This window comes from Physeter macrocephalus, chromosome 9, assembly GCF_002837175.3.
Source record: "Physeter macrocephalus isolate SW-GA chromosome 9, ASM283717v5, whole genome shotgun sequence".
NCBI classification, from domain to species: Eukaryota; Metazoa; Chordata; class Mammalia; order Artiodactyla; family Physeteridae; genus Physeter; species Physeter macrocephalus.
Genome location: NC_041222.1, coordinates 10511404 through 10534648, shown reverse-complemented (window position 1 = coordinate 10534648; position 23245 = coordinate 10511404). Strand labels below are relative to the sequence as shown.

General features: G+C 43.1%; 1 long non-coding RNA gene across 1 annotated transcript in view; it reads left to right on the top strand.

The window, feature by feature from the left end:
• Positions 1–22607, top strand: part of LOC129392385 (uncharacterized) — a 35413-nt gene extending 12806 nt beyond the window's left edge. Inside the window, exons 2-3 of the long non-coding RNA XR_008618151.1 lie at positions 15344–15531; positions 22556–22607. This is a non-coding gene — a long non-coding RNA (uncharacterized lncRNA). The remainder of the gene's footprint in view (positions 1–15343; positions 15532–22555) is intronic.
• The last annotated feature ends 638 nt before the right edge of the window (positions 22608–23245 follow it).

The following is a 23245-nucleotide window of genomic DNA, read 5'->3' as shown; positions in this document are numbered from 1 at the left end:
GATTGGATACATCTATCTCCTTCTTCTGGGTTAGAAAGTAAACTATTTATGAGGGGGGCATTAATTTTGGTGAGAAAACAGATCTCATACTATAATTTGATATGCTGTGCATTTCGTTCGTGTCAAATATTTTGTGGCCGGTTGGAAAAATGGCCCTGATTCTCTGCACATCCCCCATCCATTGCCAGGTGATGTTGCCTCCCGTTCATCGAAGGGTAGTCTATTTCCCCAGGCTTTGAATCTGGCTGCCCTTGGATCTTGATTCACCTAATAGAATGTGACAGAAGTTATAATGTGCCAGTCTGAGTCTAGGCTGTAAGAAGTTTTGTTTCGGCGTGCTTCTGTTTCTCTCACTTGCTCTTGCCATCCCTGTCATGCGGTGGGGACAGAATTGGGCCAGAGTGCAGGAGGGGGAGAGACACATGTGGGAAGCCACACTCAGAAACTGAACTGCCTGGCTGTACACAGCTTACCTCATTCTCATGAGGGAGCCGGGCAGCAACCAGAAAAGCCACCAGCTATACCTCCCTAAATTGCTGACCCTCAGAATTGTGAGCTAAAGAAATGGTTTTTGCTTTAAGCCACACGTTTTGGAGTGGTTTGTTTTGCAGCAGCGGATAACTGACATCCGTTTACTAAAAGCCGATGGAGTGCCAACACTGTGGCATGCTACGGGGACATAGAGATGACTAAGGCAAGGTACCCATTCTCCAGGGTCAGCCAGCATTCCCAATGGAAAGTCAGCCATGCAAACAAATAATCACCACCTGATAAGTTACGTGATGAATCAAAGTAACTTGTGAAATAATTTTAGTGGGAATAGTTCTACTTCCTCTGTAAAGAAGCCATCATTCTTAAGCATCACAATACTAGTTGCTTCCAGTACTTCCTGTGACAGTGTCATCCAAACCTCAGGCTGCATCAGTGGCCACTCGGCGAGGAGCCTTGAGGATTACCCAGTGCTATTTATGTCTATTATAGGAGCCCCACTGAATATCCTCACATGGGAGCCAGGAGCTGGGGGCCAGAACTTTTTGGAATGCTTATTTTGAAGGGATATCATCCTCTGTTTAAAGATGGAACTGCTAGATATTTGGGTGTACCAGGCAAAAATTTCAGTCTCTTGGACTTTTAATGATCAACAATTTTAATAGAGCTGTAGACACCAGAAATCATGGACTTTTTGACTATCTCTGACTTTTCAGAGAGGAAACGAAGGCCTTAGCAGATAGATTAGTAGAGAGAAGCTAAACCTGTGTTTGAATCTCAACTGAGGCATTCACCAGCTATTTGATCTTTAGCTCTTTCTGGAATCTTCATAAAATTCACATTGTTGTTATACAGGAATAAAGATATCTACCTCATATGGTTATGATGAGTACTAAATGTGCCTGGTACTTAATTAATATTAATTCGTTTCCCCATTTCCTTCATTCTTAACTCTCCTTTGCTTTCTGTTACCATTTCTTCCTTTTTTAAGAAATAGACCCAATCAGAGCCTCCACACACTGAGCTTCATGAAACTGGGTCCTAATTATTAGCAAAATGGATGAGTTTGAAGGCTTCCCCAGTGTTTATCTGTAAAAGAACCTTTTGAAAGTGGTTTCAGTGACAGTTTGAGTAATAATATCTGTTCATGATTATGAAGGACTAAGACAAAAGGTTGACACAAGTTGGTTTGGAGCAACTCTTTGCACTGAATGCAAGTGCCCATAGCAACAGCCAGCCTGTCCCTTTGGTCCACAGAAAGAATGGTGGAATGGTGGTTTTCTGTCATCCTGGGCACCAGGATGGAATGGAATGGAATGGAATAACTCTCAACTGTCTGGTGCATTACACATGACCAACGATGTAGCTAGATAGACTGTCTAGAACTTTTTCTTCAAAAGTAGCAAGACCTTCAATATTCATACGCAAACCAGAGATGAAGTGGGAGAATTCTTCCCTCTTGCTTTTCTTTGCTATTAATCTCAATCACAAAACTCTTACTTTAATTTTCCTTCTATAGAAAGAACGTCTAACAGAAAGCACATGTGAGAATTAAATAAAAGCAGAACTGAGTGAGGGCTGAATCTGCGCTATATAAGATATATATATATATATATATAGAGAGAGAGAGAGAGAGAGAGAGAGAGAGAGAGACTTGTTTGCAGAGAAGGTGTATGACACCACCTTGGATATACAGTTTTATCACCTGTATGACTGTATGATGATGGAAAGAATCTGTCCTGGGGTTAGCATGGGGCTATGGGATTATAGAGATGCTCCACGATAATGGATGTGGAAAACAGTAGCCTCTCTAACTAAAACACTCTGTAGTCTCAGAACCTTTGCCCTTGCTGTTCTTTCTGCTTGGAGATCTCTTGCTTTCCTCCAGAGACGTTTGTTGGTACATGCTTCAATTCATTCTGGCCTCTGCACAAACGTCACCTTGTTAGAGGGACTTACCTTGATTATGTTATCCAAAATAGCCATCCTATACGCTCTACTTTCTCATCCTGCTTCATTTTTACTTCGGAGCACTTCTCTGACCATATATTGTATAGTTAGATGTTGATTTGTTAATTGGCCATCTCTTGCAGTAAAATGCCTGCCACATGAAGGCAGGGATTTTTAGGTGTTTTGTTCACCTCTCTATCCCCAGCACCTATAATAGTACCTGTCACGTAGTAAACACTCAAAATAAACATTTATTGAGTAAATGAATAAGTTAATGAATGTGCAAGATTACCTTTACGTTGAAAATCTCGGGCACATGGTGGGCATTCTGTAACTGTTGGCAGAGTTAACGGGAGTGCGTGCTCCTGTGTGAGCAGAGTTGGGGAATCAAGACATAGCAAGCAGCATCTCCTTGGCTTCACAGCCCTGCAGATTGCGTAAGGAATATCCAGACACTTTCTCTTTCCAGCATGATGTAATGTGGAATGAGAAGGCCTGAGGAGCGTGCTGCTCACAGACCAGACAGATGATCTCATCCCCTTCCTGGGCATTCCCAGGCTTTTCTGTTCACAAAGAAAGAAAACCTGCAAAGTTCAGTTCACAGGTGGTTGTTTCAGCTGCAGTCCTTTGTTGGCAAAATCCTGGAGCTCATCTCACAGCTCTCTGGCGGCCAGGGGGAGGGAAGTCATGTTGGATATTGCCTGGCCTCTTCCTTCAGCCAAATGGAATGGATTTAGCCTGAGAAACTGGGACATACAGGGGGCGAAATACATTTTAACATCAGCCACAGGGGACAAGCTGTGAGTAACTAACTGGGGGTGATGGGAGAGTTTAAAACACAAAGTAAGCAAAGTGTTTCATTGACTCCAGAAGCCTGAGATTGTTCTTGGTATTGTTTCAAAGGTTTAGGGCCTGAAGAAAGAATGTACCCAATTTTTCTTACACGGCTCACTTTCATATAAAAATTCCTTTGGTTTTGATGTCTGTGTATATATTTAAATGATCATAATTCTGATTTATAGATATTTATTGTTCTACAGTTTGCAATACCTTTTATTAGTCAAAAAAATTTTAATATAGTTCATTGTAGATATAACCTAAGTCAAACAAATTTTTGTGACCATGAGTTTTTTTTTTTAATGGGGGTAACATTGGTTTATAACATTATATAAGTTTCATGTGTACAATATTACTATTTTGACTTCTGTATACACTGCAGTTTGCTCACCACCCAAAATTTAGTTTCCATCCATCACCATACAGTTGGTCCCCTTTACTCATTTCGCCCTCCCCCTGCCCCTTCCCCTCTGGTAACCACTACTCTGTTTTCTGTAACTACATGTTTGTTTTTGCTTGGCTTGGTTTGTTCATTTCGTTTGTTGTTTGTTTTTTATATTCCACATCTGCGTGAAATCGTACTGTATGCAATCCCGTTTAACATGCAGATCTTCAAAAAAGCTCTGAAATTGAGGGATGTAGAATTATCCCCATTTATAGTTGAGGAAGCTACGGTTCAGAGAAGGATGGTGAATTGACCAAGATCACACAGCCAGAGTGTAACAGAGCTGGTAATAGAACCCAGATCTGGTTATCTGATTATCGTAAGTGCAAATTTCTCCAGTGATAATTTCAAGACTTAAAAGGTGATCTCTATTTGTCAATCACAGTGTCTGTACTCCCTAAATTTTTCTACATTTTTCCTTCCCTGGTCAGCTACTAGATACCATATTTTAGACCCAGGTCTGGGGCAGGTATGGGCAAACAATCTGTGCACAAACCAAACTGAAGTCTACCTAAATGGCCCATGAACAATGAACATATCCAAATAGAACTGTCGACTCTGCCCTCCAAACTTGCCCCTCCTCTCTTTGCTGTTCTCTTCCCGCCAGTGTCTCTTTATCCAGACACTGGTATCACCAATTGCTCAAGTCCTAAGTAAAGAAGTCATCCTTGCTTTCTCCCTTTCCATAACCACTTTCTCCATCCAATCCATGATCAAATCTTCCAATTTTCATTTCCAAAGTATATCCTGGCTCTATCCACTCTTCTCCATCTTTATTGCCAGCATCTTAGTTCGAGCCACCAGACTTGTGCTCCCTACGTTGTTTTTTTTTTTTTTGTGGTACGCGGGCCTCTCACTGCTGCGGCCTCTCCCGTTGCGGAGCACAGGCTCCGGATGCGCAGGCTCAGCGGCCATGGCTCACGGGCCCAGCCGCTCCGCGGCATGTGGGATCCTTCCGGACCGGGGCACGAACCCGTGTCCCCTGCATCGGCAGGCGGACTCTCAACCACTGCGCCACCAGGGAAGCCCCTCCCTACGTTTTTATACAGCCTCATAGCTGCTGACCCTGTCCCACGCTCTGCCTCTCCCATTCATTTTCTCCAGTGGAAACAAAAGTGACGGTCTTAGTGTATATCTATTTCTCGTGTTTAAATCCCCCAAGGCTTTCTGATGCATTTATAAAACCCAAAGTCCTTAACATGACCACTACCCTCTGCTTGATCTAGCCCTTGGCTTTCTCTCCAAACTTATTTGTGCCCTTTTCACACTTGCTTATTCTATTCTAGGAGCTGCTGTGTGGAGGGAAATGTTTCTTGAGAATAAAGTCCGTATAGAAAAGAAAGAAAGAAAGTAGAGCTTGAATACTAGGGGAGGTAGAATTCCGGGGATATCACTTGAGCTGCAGAGTCCAGCTGTACCCTAAGTACTACACTGAGTTACTGAGCCAGTACGTTGCCTCTCCTATTTTGAAAAAAGTAAGGTCACGTTGATTCGTGTTTACTATTATCTGCAACAAGATATTCCTGGATTTTTAGAAACTCATAGTCAGGTGGGGAAAAGTTGACATGGGAATAGGCACACACTCTGCAAAGTGGTTGGTATGATGCAGGTAAATACCAGAGACTTTTGATCAGCCTGGGAGAGGAAAAAGCGTCAGGGAAGGCTTCCCTGCAGGAAGCCTGGTCTGAATCTTGAAGCATGCCTAGAAGTTGACAAGATGCCTCTATGACCAGAGGGTGGGGCTGAGGCATTCCAGGCGTCAGGAAAAGCAAGAGTCAAGGTATGGTGTGAAACCGTACCATAGGTCAAGGAAGTACAAGTAGTTCAGCATAACTTGAATGCATCACAGGGGATAGAGTTAAGGAAAGAGAAGCTGGAGAGGGAGGCAGAGGCCAGACCAGGAAGTGGCTAGTACGTAGGTCATCCTAACAAGATGAACATTATCCTGGAAGTTTTGAGGGGACATTGAAAAATTGATATCACCACTTTTAAAATGGGAATTCTAATCCCTGCCTAGCTTAGCCAAAAATATTAGGGTGAAAGTCTCTCAATAAAATGGCTGTGAAAGTACTTTGAACCAGATATGAATAAGCGATTTATACAAAGGAAAAAGAAAACTGGAATCTATTGGGCATCTCCCATTTCAGGCTCTGGACCAGGAGAGAGACTCAGGCCAGGTAGGAGAAGCTGAGGAGCTGCGGAGGTGGGTTTGGTGAGTGCCCTGAGCTTTTTATTCCCGGCAGCAAAGACAGTGGTGGAGCACCTTTAGGAGTTGAGAGTTATCCCTGAAGGGAGAGCAGAAAATACTGCTTATGAGCCTAGCCTATTTCACAAGTGCCCTGAGCTCGATTTGCTCCCCATCCTTCTCTGTGCCTCCTTCTGGCATCCCAGCAACATCATCCCAGAATGGCTTGACAGCCCTTGTCAAGGCAGAATCCTACGGGAAATCATACATCTACATATGGCTTTATTATGAATTTCCCCTCATTTTATTCCCAGCTAACTGAGTCGGAAAGCCTCATTAAGAAAATACACATCCAGAATTTAACAATACCATCTTCCCTAAGACTCTAAATGGGAAAAGCAAAGAATTTTTCCTTTCTCTTCTCTGTTATATAAATTTAAGATTTATAAGACACCTCAGGAGAAAGGAAATGATCGTTGACTTTCTGCTAATGTTACCTCTTGTTTGTATGGACCAGAGCAGTAAGAGCTGTGTGAGGAGAATAACGACGTTTAAAGGAGGGGATGTGGGAAACCATTAGAGTTTGGGGAAGAAGTAAAGTTTTTACAAACTCACTTTTCTCTGAGTCCAGTTGATCTGACACATTAGCTGTCCCCATGGGATGGATCATTCCACGTGGTCCATAAAATCTCCTGAGATATTTCCTGTTAAATGGCCTCTGCCACTTCTATATTTATTTATTTTACCCTAGGAGCCTAGAAATATAGTTCAGCTCTGTAGGTGGGCTCTGGCTAGCCATTAAAGTCTTCATATAACTTGATTGGACGCATCTGTAGAAAAGATTGGTGGGGCATGTTTTTATTTACACTAATTAATGTAAACTCTTCAGAATAGAACTTTGGGCATTCAGGATTTACATATGACCCATCGCTGCTGCTGCCCTGTGTGGAAAGAAAATCATGTTTAATAGCTTTGTTAAAAGTTTTTGCTTGTTCCGACCTCGTTGCTGTAGAGTCTAACTCAATCTGTGTGTGTTTAAGAAAGAAGGGGTAGCAGGCTGGGAGCAAAACTGTGCTCTGGTCTCTGCCCAAAACATCTTTTCTTTGCAAACTCTGAAAGCCTTTTAAAAGCTGCTTTGATTAGCTTCCTCACCACTCCCCCAGCACAGAGTGAGATGCTAGTTTGTGGCCCCGGATGACAGAAAGAAGGGAACCACAACTCTCACGGGACTGCTGGGCCACTCAAGTCTTCCAAACCCAAGAGACTTTACATAAATCGGAGATTCCCTGGAAGGGGACCAGCAGCCTTTTGAGCTCTTTACCCATCATTAATTCTGGCTCCAGCTGGACTCCGGCTCTGGTGATGAAAGGGGCTGAATGCAGCGGCTTCAGCAAGCATTTTGGATGGGATCTATTCAGTCTGCATTTACTCACCCTGCATTATGGGGTTTCCATGGCAACAGGTGCATGTTTCGGTGTGTTGCATGTGGAGGGGCTGAACCTCATAGTCTCCCCTTGTCGGGGAAGTCTGATCATGTGTCCCTTCCTTCCTACTTGTCTGAATGGGCTCCACCAGGAGCCAGTCTCTCTTTCCATGTGATATGCAGAGACAAATGCCTGAGGCCAATGTCCAAGATCCTAAAACATGGATCCCACTGGAGACATAGGAGAATGGAGTCGGCTCCGAAGACACTTGGCAAGGTTGTGGCAGATCAGAAATTGAGGCCCAGGCCCCTTTCCTGCTCTCACTTGGCTCCCAGCCTTGGCTGGGTTTTGAGGGCCACGAGATGAAAAGATCATCTGGACATTGTCCATCGTGATTCTGCTCCAAGGAGTGCAGTTCATGAGGCAGCTGGTAACAAAGAGAACTCCTTGCATGAGCCTGGAATAATTGTCCTCTGTGATGTCTGTCTACTAGTCATTTGACAAACCTGAGAGGTGGGTGTTTGCAAACAGTTCATGGGATCATCGAATCATATTCAAGGGGAATCTAGTTTATTACCACTATTGTAGGAGAAATATCCTCTCTCTTATTCTCTTGTTCCCACCCACCTCAGTTCACAGAATAGGACCCTCTGTCATCTGAGAAGTTTCAGGGAGAAAGAACTGGTTATTCTTTCCAGCCCCTTCACTTACTCATCCTCACAGGAGAAGGGGTCACTCTGGTGTTGGCAAGGGTTGATGTTTCTCTGTCGGGTGGGTCTGTATGTTAACGATTGTGTGATAGGTGAGCTATCTTAGGTTCTCATGTGTCTTGGTGCCTGTCCTCTGTCCTAGACCATAATTTCCATTTCTTTTTTTATTTAGTTCAGTAATTTCGTTTATGAATCGTTATAATTCAGAGTTGAAAAATCAGTAGCCATTACGACAGATCTAATCCTTTGATGCATTATTGTTTCACTTGTAGAATAATCATGGAGTTTTGAATTAGATATTAAACTTGGAGCATTGAGAAATTGTACAGTAAAATTCCAAATTTCCAGCTTAGCTTGGAAAATCCGGCAACATGGGACCTACATGGAGATAATCAGTAGGAGGTAGCCAAGTTTGCCCCTCTAGCTGGGGCTGTTCTTTCCAGTTTTCCAGCTCCCTCCATGCCCACTCACACATTCACAGTATCTAACACCCCAGTGGATGTTTGAGTGTGTGACCCCTGCTAACATGAGGTGTGTGCCTCCTTCTCTGTAGGGGTCACATGATACAGTTCGTGTGACGTGTGACCTGTCCTTTTGGGTGTTTCGATGGGGTGTGTAGGAAGCCAGAATGTCCCTCATGACTGGCTGGGTTAGGACTTTACAGAGCCAGCCTCCTCATGTCAGGGTGCTGAGGTCTAATGATAATTCCAGATGCCTAGGCACTGCAGAGATGTCAGAGAAGAGGAGACGAGCGGCTTCACCTGGGAAGAGCAGAGAAAATAGTACTTGAGCTGGCTTCTGGAGGACGACTAGGATGTCCCTAGGCAAAGAAGGAGGAGAGAGGCTTTCTGAGCCGAAGGGTCATCATGTGGGGAAAAAAAGGCAATTACGAAGCACGTGAAACTTTAAAAGACTATAAGCATTTTGGTATGCCCAAAATGTCAGATGCGTGAGAGGGAGCTGGGAGAGAGAGGCAGGGGTCAGGTAACAGAGGGTCCTCCATTGTCAATGGAAATCTACTGAAAGTTACTTTTCAATTAATTTATAATTACATAAGCAATGTACAATTGCATTTTATTCCAAAGGTCTAAACACTGAAGATAAACTTCTTTGACATCTGTGTAAGCCTTAGGCCCTCTTTGTTTATCTAGGGCTTCTCAACCTTGTTACTACTGACATTTTGAGCTGGATAATTTCCTTGCTGGGGGTGACTGTCCTGTGCACCCTGGACTCCATCCACTACATGCCAGTAGCACCAGTCCCCCCCCGCCAACTGTTTTGATCACCCCCAGTGTTCTTGAGACATTGCCAAATGTCCCCTGGGGGCAAAAAAGTTGCTCGCAGTTGAGAACCAATGACCTAGAAGTAACCAGAATCCTCCATTTGCTGTAAAAGCTTATTTCTATACATTTACCTGTACATATTTTTACCATGTTCTGTTCATTTTCTGGTTCTGTTGTGTTTTTCTTTTTCACGTATGTAGTATTTTGTTAGTACATGTTCTGTTTTTCTTTTTCACAAATGCTATTATGTGATATGCATCAATTTTTAACTTGCTTATTTCATACATCTTTGTGTTTTTTGATACCTATGTACATGCTGGTACATTGCAAGCGATCAGGTTTTTTTTTATGACATAATATTCTGTAGTAAGGCTATAGCACAGTTTATTTATCTGTATCTATGTTATTGGATCTTTAGTTTGTTATTCTTTCTTTCTTTGTTCTTTTTTGTATTTCAAACAACTTGGCAATGAATGTCCTAATATATTACCTCATGTACACAGAAGTCTGTACCAGGAAGACAAGGCAGACTTGCTGTTATTCATCTCCAAAACGACTAAACCATTAACTAGAGTCTCTGTGCTTCTTAGAGAAATGGTTCTTTTCTATTGGAAACAGCCCTAAAGGGAAAAGAAAAAGGGGGGCAAAGAAGAGAAGGGTGGAGGAGAGAGTAAGGGCGAAGAAAACAAAGAAGGGTTTCCTGGCTACTCCAGTGATTAGAGCTGAGCATTAGTTCAGAAAAAAAGTTTTTTTTTGGTGAGAAGATGAATAGCACGACAGGGTATTCCAAATGTCAAAGGAGACATCCTGGTGCAGCAGGAGGGAGGGAGAAAGATGATGCTTCCAGATTTTTCCCAAAGCTTCACAAGACTTTGCCTCTCAGCCTCTGATTTGACTCACAGCCAAAACCAACAGGCCTCTCATATTCCTTATCCCAAAGAAATGTGTCCCTTTAATTCCTGCTTAAGCCAATTATCTGAGATATGTTTTATATTCTGAAAAAAAATCATGTGCTTTTAATAGACCCCTTCCTTCGAGGGCTGATAGGCTGGCACTGGGCTGGACTCCTCTAAGGGAGATTAGTTCATAACCTTGCCCTTGTTCATCTCGCCGCATGAGTGGGTGTTCAGTATCTGATAGCCTTCCCTGTAATTTATCCAAAGGGTAGAGGGCCAGAGCCTTTAGGATCAATCAGCTCTGTCTTGGGAGAAGCCGAAGCTGAAGATTCCCATTCTGCATGTGCCCTCGACATGCCTGATCAGTGATCTCCCTCCCATCCTTCAAGACCTGGCTTCCCCTGGGAAATAGTTTAACCCCCTTGCCCTCCTGACTCACTTCCTTGATGCCTCCCCAACCCTAGCACCTCCTACCCTCTCCCCTCTATAATAAGTTTCCCTGTGTACCTTAGAAGCTCTACTGCTTCCTCTGCTATGTTCTGGACCATCCCTTGGGTCAAGACTCCAACACCTTGAGGGCAAGACTGTATCTAAGGCAGCCTCATGTTCTCATCTCTGTGTACTGTGCTGCATTCCACTGATCAGTGAGTCATGGAGCCTGCCCAAACTCAAGAGCTGGAGAAAAGGACACTGCCTTACAAGGGGAGGAGCCACAGATTTCATGTTGCAAAGGAGCCTGGATACAGGGAGGGAATTTTTGCCGCTATTTTTATAAGCAGTCTATTGGAGGCAGTTTTGTTAAAATTAAAAATGCATATACTCTGGGAGCCAACAATTCCATGTTTGTCTACCTGAGAGACAATTTATACACGTGCGTAAGGAAATATATGTCAGGACATTTATTGCAAATTTGTTTGAAATACAAAACAAGTTCAAGGTTAGCTAACATAGATACAGATATACTGTGATATATATATATATATTGATATATATATATATATGCACACACACTACAGAATACTATGTCATATTAAAAAAAAACCTGGCAGTTTCCTATGTACCAGCATAGTTAGCTATCCCAAATACTAAGGCATGTGAAATAAGCAAGTTAAAAGTCGATGCATATAACATAAAAGAATGTATGTGAAAAAGTTAAAAACAACATATACTATTGGTAAATACAAGTACAGGTCAGTCTATAGAAATAGGTCCAGGAACTTCTACAGCAAATAGATAACACTGGTTACTGCCAGGTCCATGGTTTTCACCTGGGAGTGGTCTTACCCTCAGGGGACATGTGACAATGTCTGGAGACAGTTTTGTCTGTTCTGATTTAGGAGATAAGTGAAGCTACTAGCACGTAGCAGGCGGAGGTCTGGATGCTGCTAAACATCCTCCAGTGCACAGGACAGGCACCTCTAGCAAAGAATTGCCCAGCCCCAAATGTCAATAGTACCAAGGCTGAGAAGCCCTGCTGCTCTAGGTAGACAAAGAAGAGATGTTTTAGACCATTTCAAAGAAAATATAATTGTGAATTGCATATGTAATTACAAATTGACTCAAGAGTAACCTTCAATAGATTTCCATTGAACACGGAGGACTATTTGTAACTTGGTCTCTGCCTTGTCTCTCCCTGGTTCCTATAATACACCTTACATTTTTGGCATACCAAAATATTTATAATCCTTCAAAGTTGCCTGTGTTTCATGATGATGTTCTTTAATTCAAATGATATTCTGAGCTGCATACACCTGGAGTGTCTATTCTATGTTTCTTCTTGGATGTCTAATAAGTAGGCCATAATTAACCTGCACAGAACAGATCTCTTGATATCTACCAGCCCCAAACTTGCTCTTCTTCCAAGCTCTCCTTTATCAGGACTTGGCATCTCTTTCTGCCTGGTTGCTCACTTTCCTCACCCACGTCCACTCCATCAACAGGCCCTGGCCTCTGTACCAACAAACTATATCCTGCACTGACCATTGCTCACAGCCTCCTGTCACTTTCCTGTCTCCCTAAGTATGCCATCTTTATATCTTTCTTAAGCCACAGAAAAGGGCTAGGGAGGATGACAGGGGCTGGTACCACATGGCCAGGAAAGCAGATGGTGGGAAGTGAGAACAGAGCTGAGGCAAGCATATTCTCTAAGAGAATTTCAATGAGAACCAGAATATGGAAATATGCCCCCTGCCTTTTTTTCTGGTAATAGAAAAAAATGTTAAATTAGAAGGCTAAAAAGAAGACAGCCAGCTGCGTTTTGCGGGAGGTTTTCCAAGCTGGGTTTGCATGTGGTAATCAGACCTTGTGTGCAGGATTTAGTCAGAGGGCACAGCAGCCCTTTGTTAGTGGGGCCGCATGGGGTTTGCCATGGCAACAGAGGGGGACTGCCCGATGATCTTGAGGAGGAAGAGAGCAGGAATGGATCCTCTCAGTGGGTAGACTGGAAAGCCAGTCCAGGTTGGAGCTTGGGTTGCAGTCTCATCTATTAATGGGATTGAAGTGGAAGGTGGATTAAGTTTGATGAGCCCTGGAGTTTGAGACAGAGAGACTAGTGTAAATTCTAGTCTCAACCTACACTAAATGTTTGAGCTAACTAAACATCTGAACGTCTCATTTTCTTTACCTATAAAAATAGATTTAATAACTGCTGGCTAGCCTCTATTCACCATAGGACTGGAAGAGCAATTAGAAAATAAAAGAGATAAAAGGCATCCAAGCTGGAAAGGAATAAGTAAAAGTGTCCCTGTTTGGAGATGACATAATTATTTATGTAGAAAACCCTAAACATTCAACAAAAAACTGTTGGAACTAATAAACACATTCAGTAAAGATGCAGGATACAAAATCAACATACAAAAATCAGTGGTATCTCTGTACACAAACAATGAACTCTTTGAAAAGGAAATGATGAAAACATTCCCAATTACAATAGCAATAACGAGAATAAAATGTTTAGGAACAAACTTAACCAAAGAGGTGAGAGATTTGTACACTGAAAACTCTAATGCATTAATGAAAGAAACAAAAGAAGATACAGATAAATAAAAAGCCATCCATTGGATGTTCATGCATTGGAAGAATTATGGACAAGTATGGACATTGTTAACAAGTATGGACATTGTTAAAATGTCCGTACTTCAGGTTTAATAAAATCCCCATCAAAATCCCAGTGATGATCTTTACAGAAATAGAAAAAGCTGTCCTAAAATTCGTATGGAACTACAAAAGACCCAGAATAGTAAAAACAATCTTGGGCAAGAAGAGCAAAGCCAGAGGCATCACACTGCCTAATTTCAAAATACACTACAAAGCTATAGTAGTCAAAACAGTATGATACTGGAATAACAATAGACATATTAACCAATGGAACAGCATAGAGAGCCCAGAAATAAATCCATACGTCTATAGTCAACTGATCTTTGGCAGGGATGCCAAGAGCACACAATGAGGAAAGGATAATCTCGTCAATAAATGGTATTGGGGAAACTAGGTACCCATATTGCTGAAGAGAGAAATTGAATCCTTATCTCACACCATATACAAAAATCAACTCAAAATGGATTAAAGCCTGAAATGTAAGACCTAAAGCTATAAGACTACTAGAAGAAAACAGGGAAAAACCTTCTTGACGTTGGTCTGGGCAATGAATTTTTAAATTATGACCCCAAAAGCACATTGTCAACAAAAGCAAAAATAGACAAGTAAGGTTAAATCAAACTAAAACCCTTCTGCTCAGTAAAGAAAACAATCAACAGAGTGAAGAGACAACCTGTGGAATGAGAGAAAATATTTACAAACCATGTCTTTGATAAAGGCTTAGTATCCAAATCATGTAAAGAGCTCAACTCAATAGCACACTTATTTTGTAAATTGTATTTACATGTTTCACTGAGATACAAGTAACATACCGTAAAATTCTTCCTTTTTAAGTGCACAATTCAGTGATTTTTAGTATATTCACAAAGTTGTGAAACCATTATTACTATCTAGTTCTAGAACATTTACTTTAGCACAAAAGGAATTCTGTACCCACAAGCAGTCACTCCCATTAGTTGTCTTCTAGCCCTTGACAATCAATCCAGTAATCTGTTTTCTATCTGTATAGATTTTGCCTATTGTGGGTGTTTTAAACAAATGGGACCATATGATATATGCCCTTTTGTGTCTGGCTTCTTTAGCTTACCATGACATTTTCAAGGTTTTTCCATATAGTAGAATGTATCAGTACTTCAGTACTTTTTCATAGCTCAGTGACTTTCCGCTGTATGAAAACAAGTCCATGCAAAAACCTGTGTGCAAATGTTCATAGCATAACATTACTCATAATAACCAAAAGGTGAAACAACCCAGTGTTGTGTAATTAATGAATGGATTTTTAAATTTATGGAGCTGGAAGCTCCCTGATGGCAGGAGCTGTGTCTTATTCGATGTTTTATACGTAACAGGTAGTAGGTGAATATTTGGTCAATTAGTGAATGAATGACTACTATACTATAATATAGTATAGTACTACTCTACTATAATGATATGCAATAATTGACTATTACATTAATTATGATGGAGATGACAGTATTGAGGATGATGGAAATTACTGCTTAATTGAGCTTGGTTAGGTTTCTGACTCTCTCTGGATTTCAGTTCCTTTGTTAATAAAACAGGACTAATAGTGATGGTTAAAATGAAATCAGGGATGTGATCATTATTCCTATATGTAAACTTAATTCCCCACTGCAGCCTTCCTTTGCCAGGACTGCTGTACATATTGCAACAATAGCCAATCACTGGGCATTTAATAAATGTACCAGTAACCAAGAGTAAAGGACTCACTGCTCAAGAATTTCTTTGTATCAAGTAAAATTTCATTTCTTTTGAAATTAAAAGAAACCACTTGTTCTCCTGGATAGTATACAATTAGTTTTAAAAAGTTTATGGATATCTGAGGGAAGGTTGAGGTTGAGGCTCATGTATTTTAGGATTTTAGTGTTTGTTTCATGTTTTCTCAGTTTCAATAAAAATCGCTGAATCTCAAGTTTCCTAAGGCAGGGCTGTATCTTTATAACATCGTGTCTTCAGTGAGAAGCAGAGGGGTTGGCACTTAGAATGTGCTTCATTATTGTTTTGCAGATGACTACATAGACAGTATTTGATATAAAAAGGTGTCAAAACCGACCTCTAGGCTCTGCGTCAACATGCGAACTCGATGCTCCATAAATGTCACCCCCAAAGATATGAGCAACAGTGAATTGGAGTAGATGCATCCAAGGAAACTGTGCCTTGCAGACCTGTTTCCCAGCCTAACTTCTTGGAAAAAGGTATGACCTGGTGCAGGCAGACTGCCTCCGCCTGCCTTCCACTGCACAAGGGTAAGGCCTTTCAGAGACTCAGCCTTCCAGGATCTGGGTTTGCTGCAGGAAAAAGTCATGTCATGGGAGATCAAATGTAGAGCCTGTAGCCTTTCACAGACGGAGGGACAAAAGCAGATTATTCGTGGTGGGAATAGAGACAGTCATTTTAGCCAATATCTCCAGACTTAAAAAAAAATATCTAGCCAGTCTTTGTGGCTGAGCCCTGGAGAAACTAACCTCAGAGCCATATGGCTGATGGGGATGACGAGGCTACTTTCATCTGTAAAATGATAGGCCTGGATGAGATAATAATCACTCTTCTCCTGCCCAGCTCTGCCCCGTGGTTTCTTTGAGAAATGCTACAGAGGGGGATGTGGGATCCCAGGGCCCCAGGGCCTAGGCAGGGTTCCTGCTGAGGGGTTTCTGACTTTTTTCCTGCTGCTATGTGCACTCAGCTTCCCCCTCTTTCTACACGCTGAGCTTCTTCTCTGCTCACTCATGCTCTCCTACAGTACACGTGTTACCTACACAACAGAGATGCTGAGCCTGAGGGAGGAGGGCTTTTAGCCATACTCTGGTGTCTGGAGCCATCACTGTCACTGATGTGTTTCTGAAACAGAAATCTGACGTCCCTCTGTGAATTCTTCCATAGCATCCATTGCATTGGGTTAAAGTCTGAATCTTTGTCGCAGCCCCCAAGACCCCGGAGCATGGGTCCCAGACAACCTCTCCAGGATCATCCCTGGCTACTCCCTCCCTCAGCTGGACTAGGTGATTTTCTTTCCCTTTTTTCCTTTTTTTCTTCTATAGACCATATCCTCTCTCATCTGGAACTTTTGCATATACAGTTGACCCTTGAACAACATGGGGTTGAAATGTGTGGGTCCACTTACACACAGATTTTTTTCAATAATACAGTAGCTGCATTTTCATTTTACAGATCTTTGGATTAAGTAAGTGTGGATTGGTTAGATCACAGTATTTGAATTGAAAGAACTTAGGGTTTTAGTTCGGATTCTATCCAAACTGTTTTAGCTTTCTGCCCTTGGGTGAGTCCTTTATCAATTCCTTTGTTTTTGGGGCAGAGAGAGCAGTAAGTGCATTTCTGACTGCGTGTAGGGCTGGAGCCCCAAACCCCACCACATTGTTCAAGGGTCAACTGTATTGCTTTTACAAGAACTAGAGTGATCTTTAAATATGTAAATCAGATCACAACTCTCCCCTCTTAAAACCTCCAATGGCTTCCCATCACACTTAGAATGTAATTCAAACAACTTACCGTTCCCTACATGGTTTTACAAGATCTGGCCCTGTCCTCTTTCTTATGTTTCCTATCTTCTTTTTGCTCTCTAAGGCAGCCATGATCACCTTCTTTATGTGCCCAGAACATGCCAGGCTCGCTCTGAAGTTAAGACCTTGGTGCTAGTGCTTCCCTCCGTTTATACTTTAGTTGTCCGCATGGTCACATGGCTGGACTCTTCTCCTCTCTCAGGTTTCAGTTGAAATGGAACGTCCTTGGAGTGGTCTTCTATGTCGATCAAGTCTGAAATAGCTCCTTTCCATCGCAGTCTTCATGTCATGGATCACTTCCTGATATTTTGTTAATTATTTATTGTTGATCGACCAGCTGAAAGGTTGTCTCTATAAGATCAAAGACCTTGTCTGTCATGTTCAGTACTGTACCCTCAATTTTTAGAATAGTTCCCAGAATATATTAGGCACTCAGGACTTGTTTGTTGAATGAATGAATGAATGAATGAATGAACATCTCTCATCATCCTTTCCCTTCTTTCATGTGTCTAACTTCACTTAGACATCGTTTCCTCCAGGAAATGTGTCATCATTTCCTCTGTGACCCTGGAAAATGAGCTAGGCAGCCCTCATCTGTGTTCCCTTAGCAGTTGCTACTTTCAGAAACAGAGGGTGTATGATGCTGAAGTCTCATTGCCTCTTAACTTGTCATTCTTCCCTTGACTCTGTTCTTATGCGCAAAACCTCTGACCTGTACATTGCCACGTGCCATACCTAGTTTACTTGTGAACAGTTCAGTGGCTTTAAAAACACAGAATAAACTGTGTATTCTTTTGCTAAAACTGTGTGGTGCTTCCTAGGTAGTCGCCCTGCTGTCCTCTGGGTTAATTCACTCAAGGATGAGAATGAGAAACTATTTGGGGTTGCTGGACCCAATTCCAACGTGTATGTGTTGGGGGGCTTCCCACAGAATAGCAGCAATTTTTGGACCCTGCTGGTGTCCAAGAATTCAACTCAATTCTGATACTATCTACCCAGAGATAGCATCAGATTCCACAGGCTAAGAGTTCAGTCCTGTAAGGCTGCTCCCCTCCCCATTTCGGAAACCAGTCACAAGTCCAGGTTGTTACCTGTTCTTCTGGCTAACTGGCTGTAAATCAGAGGTTCCCACAACCTCCTCCTCAGGTTTGATTAATTTGCTAGAGCAGATCTCAGAACTCAGAGAAACATTTTACTTACTAGAATATCAGTTTGTTATAAACAGATATAACTCAGGAACAGCCAGACAGAAGAGATGTATCAGGCAAAGCATGGGGAAGGGGCACAGAGCTTCTATGCCTTCTCTGAGCATTCCACTCTCCCCAAATCTCCATCAACCTGGAAGCTTACTGGATGCCACCCCTTTCAGGTTTTTTATGGAGGCTTCACTATGTAGGCATGATTGAGTGAATCATTGGCCATTGGTGATTGAGGTCAATCTCCAGCTCCTCTCCCTTTCCTGGAGGTCAGGGTGGTGAAACTGCCTTCCAAAACTCTAATCCCATGGTTGGTCCTCCTGCAACCATCCTCCAACCTTAGATGCTTTCCAATAATCACCTCAGTCTCATAACAAAAGACACCTTTATCCTCTCATCACTTAGGAAATTCCAAAGGCTTTAGAAGCTGTGTGCCAGAAGTGAAGATGAAGACCAAATATAAATTTCATCTTATAAATTACAACATCACAAGGAGCACTAGCTGAGTGCCTGCTAAGGACTGATATTTTACTTACATTTCCTCCTCTTATTCTCAGAAAGCCCTCAATAGGAGTCAATGCTGACTCCACTCTCTGGGTGTGGGAATTGAGGCTCATAGAGAGCGATGGCTTGGTCAAGTTGAGAAGACAGAAGCGGTGTTCTGTCCTCACTCTACACTTTCTCCTCTTTTCAACACCTCTCCACAACAACGGTGCAGGACACGCAGCTGGCATCCCCTGAGAATTTTATTGGCCCTCTTCAAATTAACAGCTTCCCTTCTGACCTCCCAGAAAGGAGGCCACAATCAGAAGTCGAGCCTCAGAAGAGGAAGAGACCCTGAGGCTCTGGTTCCAGGTGTCTGTCTGGGGAAGCGGCTGACGGAAGCCAGTGTTATTACCTGGCTAAGCCTCAATGTTGATCTGCTCCCTTTCCTGAGATCACCCACGTCTGATCTGAGCAGTGTTTCCTGGCGACACGATTCGATGCTGCCTATAGTTAGATAAGAAAGGAAATGGAGGGACATTCATGACTGGCTGGTGATGATTTGTTTTTGGGAAAAAAAAAAAAGGTATTGGATTAAATCCTGGGTGCACTGGTGCCAGGTCTTTCCACCCTGGCACTTAGGTAGCTGGTGGGACTGCTGACTGATCTCCGTATGCTGCCACCTCCCGTCTCAGCAGTTACGTCACCTCCCGTCTCAGCAGTTACCCTCGGTGCGTTAGCTCCTCTTGCTCCTTGACACCCCGCCCGGTTTTGCAGAGTCGCTTACTACCCTGTCTTAGCACCCTCAGAGCTCACTGCAGTGGATTTAGGGGAAAACCACAGCCAAAACTATTTGGGCAACTGAAAGCTCCACAAGCTGGACTTCTGTGCAAGAAAGAGCTGCTCTGTCTCTCCTCAGTCTCCTCTGGAAAGCTCAGAGTAGATACCTCTGCCTTAGTGAGCACTCTTCCACACGCCATTTAGAGGGCCTTCCTAATCTTCCACAGAGTTCACCCTTGGATGGTTACAAGCAGTTGCCCTTCCTTTCCCAGCCTTGATGGGACATATATCAGAGGCCCTCAGTGGAAGTCGGACACCCAGCTGGAGGACCCAGTCTTGCTATAAACTTGCTGTGTGACCTTGGGAAAGTCATTCCACCTCCTTGAGCAACAGCTTACTGAGCCATTAACTGAGTGGTTCAGCTACATAGTGCTATGCAGTGTAATCTTATCTCAAGAGCCCCCTCTGGCTTTTTAATTTTGTGATTTTAAAGCCACTCTGGACTGACAGAGGATGGTGCCCAACACATATTAAGTAGAAGAAGACTGTTTTGATGGAAAACAGTCATCGAAGTATCCCACATTTGTTTAAGTACATGTTTGCGTTGCATGTGTTGTTTTGGTAAGTTAAAATAACAACTTATTATAAGTAATCTTTTGTAAGTTGATCGTTCCACTAAATAATCGATTCATTCCAAAGGCTGCAAGGGCCTACTTGATATCAGACATTTGGGATACAGAAATAAAGAAAACAGGATCGTTGTCCTGCAGGGTCTGAAGTCTAGGGAGTTTATGGGGACTTATGATTGATTTTTAAAAGCTTTTCACAAAGTAATTACTCTGCATTGAGGCTGGCTTGCCTCCGTGTCTGATACATGGAAAGGGCACTGGAGCTCCTTTTCTCATGATGAAGTGTGTATTGTTCACGTTCTCTTCAGTGAGACATCCTCTCCTTAGTGCTCGCACTGGCCTCACCCTTCCTGAACTCCTACCCAGCCCCGCGTTTGTGCCAATAATTTATTACTAAACCATACAGCATCTTCTTCCTCCATTTCCACCTCCTCACCACCCATTCTCTCCGTAGCTCACTCCAACCAGGCTCTGTCCCCTCCGTTCCACTGAAAATTCTCTTGTCGAGGTTACAATGCTGTAGGTCTTCCGTTCCGCAAGAGAAGGGCAAAAAGGGCAGACTGTCAGGTGGCTCTCGAGTGCCGTGCCCCTGACCTTTCATTCTCTGGTGTCTGTTTATGCTGTCAGTCTCACCCCCACTTTGCTGTCTCAGGATTCTCCGTTCCCTCAGTGTGTCTTTCTCACCATCAGACCTCACTTCATGCTGCTCCTCCTGCCTGGGTGACCATCTTTGTCTTGTCCAAGTAGAAAATTCCTACTCTTCTTTGTAATGGACCTCTTTCTGGCTTATTCCCCCCACCCTTTTTTTGTTTAGTTTTCCTCTATTTCCTCTTCCCAGAGCACCTTGATTTCCCTTTGGGGAATTATATCTCCCCTATTGCAGGCAGGAATGCCCTGCTGGGCCCTTCATCTCACCTACTTGGTACAGTCATGGAATGGGCATTGAGTTCGCTAGGCCAACTGGACTCTCTCTCCAGGAGAATGCATGAAATGTATGGATTCTCTCATTCCAGCAGCTGTTCCAGGTCCTGATAGCAGGTAATTTCAGTCTCCATCTATTCCAGTCTCTTTCTTTAGCCTTCTCCCCTGACCTCAGAGTCTACCCTTACACTCCTGACATATGCTTTTTGAGACCCTCATCCAAAATGGGTTTCTGCTTCTCGCAATGGAAAAGCAACAGCAATAACAAGGTTGATACATCTTTGGAGACTCAGATAAGCAGTGACCTTCCCTGCAAAGTTCACAGGTTTCCTCCTTTGTCCTTCCTTGGCCTCTGGTTGCTCTAGTGGATTCCTCTTCTATGGCACTGTAACTGACCTCTCCTCCCCTGAGGGAGTTCCAGGGGGTAGAGATCAGAGCTCATTCAAAGGTGGGTCCCTAGAGCCTAGGATACTTTATCTGGTTTACTGCTGGGATGCAGATCAAGCTTGTTCAAGGGTGAGCGAAGAATCAGAACCCTTGTACCTACAGGGCTAGTACATTCTTCTTATTGACAGGGATGATCACTTGACAGACTAGTTTCCTTTTCAAGCAGTTAACATTTTGTTTTTTATAGAATTGTCCTTGTAAGAGATTTGACAACACTACATTTAAAGCTATGGATGCCCTTTTTATCCATCAGGTTCCAGTCAGAAAAACGGAATTTCAAATAGAGGGATTTAATATAGGAAATTGACTACACATGTGTTTGAAAAACAAACTAGCAAACAGCGGACATGAGATGATCCAGACATTTGTAACTGCAAGAAGTAACTACTACCCCTCTGGCAGGGAGAACAAAAATGGAAAGATAGTATTAGAAGAACTTAGGAAGGAGGAGATGGAAACCTGCATGTCTGATTCTCATACTTGTGAGGCGGGGGTGGGTGGTTGGAGGGAGTGTCTTATAACTGTGCTTCAACCTCTGGGGAGGGGGCACCCTGCAGTCAATGCTTAGACATCTGGGGAGGTGCCCCAAGGGCTGGTACTCAGATTTCAGTGGGGGGTACACTGTGGCCAGTGCCAGGACTCTGGGAGTGTGAACTCAGCACTTGAGCTCAGACCTGATGGGCCATTCAGCTCTGGTACCTCTAATGAGGCATCTCATGGTGGGTACTTGGAGTGCTGGAGTAGGCTGAGGCTGGAACCTCAGCTCTCTTGCTTCTGGAAGGTGTCTGGCTGGATCTGGAAATAGGAAGTGTCTTCTTTCATCCTGCCACCTTGTAGTCTCCTGTCAAGTCCTCCTGCTGAGGGGCCCTCATGGCAAGTGAACCAGCAACGAGTCTGGGAAATGTAGTTTGCAGACTCCCAGCTCCAGCAGCACAGAGTGTAGAGGAGGGTGGGGAGCCTTGAGGCTGAGAGACACTGGGTAAATAACTCTTCCAGTAAGGAGAGACTAAGCAGAGTTGGCCTCCAAGGTAATGTGGCAAAACACAGTCTTCCTATTTTGTAACCCATTTCCAGCCTGATTCCCAATAACTCTGGAGTAAGAAATTACAGCTTGGGATAGGACTTCGGTGGAAAATTCTGATGCCAATGTGAAAAGTGGCTCCAAAGTCAAAGCTTTCCTGCAAGCCCGGACACACGGAGCCCATGATTTATTCTAGCTTTTCCTTATTTTGCCTCTTTCTGCAGTCCCTGCTTCCAAGAACATCTTCTGGACAGATGACCCCATGGCTCAGATACTTGGAAACATAGCCATTTACTACAAAGCCTGCTGCCCCTCAGACCACCCTGCCAAACGCCTTGCTGTGCAGCCACACCCTGTTCCTGCAGGCTTGCCTCTCTCCATGTGTCACTGCCCCATGTGTCATCACCCTCTTCCTTGGGAAGAGAATGCCATGACTCGACATGTCCCATCTCCGGACTCAGTTTTTTCCTTCTTCATTTTCCATTGCTTTTGCTCATCCCTTCATTCTGATGCAGGATGGAGGTCCCTGAATCTCTTTCTAACTTTTATGCTCTTCTCCTAGGATCCTACTGTGTAAAGAGCACCCTGTTATAATAGTGACAGTGAAATTTCATACAGCCACAATCTTTTCTTATCTACAACTTCTTTGACACACTGTTAGGAGGAGAGCAGGTTTGGGGATTCAAGTAATCATATCTAAATCCTAACTGTAATTTAACTTGAAAAAATTTAGCTACTTAATTCCCCTGAGCCTGACTTTCCTCTATTTTAAGAGGACTAATTACTTCCAAAGATTGCTAGGAATATTAAATGACACAAGGTACTTGCTGCATCCACACATAGTAGGACAGGGTAAATCTCGGTTCTCCTTCCCCATGTAAGAGTGGTGTTTTTCTTATACATTGATGGGGAAA